Genomic DNA, 2,121 nt, shown 5'->3' with positions numbered 1-2,121 from the left:
GAACCCGAGGGATGGCAACCAGCCCCTGGGTGCATCATCATCCTTTCCTCATTTCCTTAAACCCTATAAATACATCCTTTTATTAGACTCTCCTCAAATCACCCCACCTCAGGTTTTTCAGGACCTTGACTGACAATAAGCACATATATTGTTTTGTAATCCGCATATATAGATGTGTGTAAAAAATAGTAGTGTGTAGGGGCCAGCCCGGTGGTGCAGAGGTTAAATTTTCGAGCTCTGCTTTGGCAGCCCGGGGTTCGCTGGTTTAGATCCCAGGTGCAGACCTACGCACTACTTATCAAGCCATGCTTGTGGCAGGCGTCCCGCATATAAAGTAGAGGAAGGTGGGCACAGATGTTAGCTCAGGGCCAGTCTTCCTCAAAAAAAAAAAAAAAAAAGTAGTATGTACATATACAACTATATCTACATGTATATATATATAGATATCTCCTACTTTTTAAGGTGAGCATAGTATTCCACTGAGAGGATAGGCATTGTTTACTTGGTCAGTCCCCTTATTGATAAACATTTAATGTTTTTCTCGATGTCATGACATTCCCAAACGTGTATATGACTTCTTCCAGCAGCCTGAACGGTGGCATAGAGCAGTGGAAGCTAGCTGTGAGAGCCTGGGTAAGGCCCTGCACTTTCCTGAGCCTCAGTTTCCCCATCTGTCCAATGGGAATAGCATAGTGGATAGATCACTGGCCCTGGAGGCATGTAACGGCTGGTGATGTCGCTGAGGCCTCATCTTTGAATTGCTGCTGTTGTGAGGCTGGAGCGCAGGCAGTGGTGGTTCAGCCACCAGCTGAAGCAGCTGATGGCAGGGGGCCCTCATCTCAACACAATTCTCGCGCTTACACACTCGCAGGCACCTCCGCATCGTGCTCGTGAACGGCCACAAGATTCATTTCTGGAGGAAGCCCGTAAGAGAGAGCCAGCTATTTGTGTTAGAACTGAAACAAAGAGAAAACCAAGATGCAGGGAAAGTGCTGCTGCTTAGTCGCGACGGAGAATTGTTATGCGAGAAATGATGCGTTCTTGGGGCACTTGGGGAGCTGGGAAGAGGACGGGGGAAATCGGGGAGAGGGTGTTTGCTGCTGCAGGGCCGCCGCGGCTCCGTCCAGGCGGTCCGCCTGTTCCTGAAGGCGGTGGTCCTTCCCTCCCGAGGCCGCAAGCCTGCCGCCCCGCGAGCATCCCCAGCGCAGCTGCCCGGCGGCCGCCCTCGCCCCAGGGCCTGCGGCGCCCCTCGCTGCTACCTCACGGCCGGAGGGTCAGGTGGCCGGGCCTCCCCTGCGGCCAGCGAGGGTCCGGGGAGGCTCACTGGGGCACAGACGAGGCTCCCCGATACCCCGATCCGGCCGCGTGGGGACCACGGAGGCCGTAGGCGCCGCGGCCCCGGCCAGCAGGCGTCGCTGCTGCCCCGGCGGACGGACCGGCGCGCCGGAGCAAACCGCTCTGCTCCCGCCTCACAGGGTCCGCCTTCTAAAATTACAGGGTTAGAAACCTGTTCTCTCCCACCGCCACTTCTGCCTAAGAAAAGGAGTGAAACTCTCCCTCCTTCCCCCAAGGGGCTGGGAACGTGCAGTGGGAGGAGGGCTCCGTGCTGCTTTGCTGCGCTGCGCCCTTCCTGCCGTGTCACTCAGCGGCTCAGTCTGCAGGGCGCCCACCGCCTGCCAGGCTCTGCCCTGGGAGCTGTCGGGGTGCCCGGATGAAAGGGCCTGGGGAACACAGCGCTTATGGGCTTTGTAATCCAGCAGGGGATGGGACGCCTTGAAGGGGAACTGGCGAGTGCCACAGGGAGGGGGCCCAGCCCAGCCCAGCCCGGGTCTGGCTATCAGCGTCCATCTCCTTTCCAGCCTGTTTTTCTTTGCTCCAGAGGCTGTTCTGAGGGTCTTGTCCTAGGTTTTCAGTTTTTCCTCTGAATAATAGGAGAAAAGGAAGCAGCTCACCTAAATAGGGTGACCAGTAGTCCCATTTGCCCAGCACTTGAGGGGTTCCTAGGATGCAAGACTTTGGTGCTAAACCCAGGAAAGCCCAGGGCAGCCTGGAACAACTTGGTCTTCCTAATTGGGTACCTGCCACTTTCCAGGCATTATCTCATTTAATCTACATTGGTGG

This window comes from Equus asinus, chromosome 8 (assembly GCF_041296235.1).
Source record: "Equus asinus isolate D_3611 breed Donkey chromosome 8, EquAss-T2T_v2, whole genome shotgun sequence".
Lineage (NCBI taxonomy): Eukaryota > Metazoa > Chordata > Mammalia > Perissodactyla > Equidae > Equus > Equus asinus.
Note: the sequence above shows the minus strand (reverse complement) of the source record.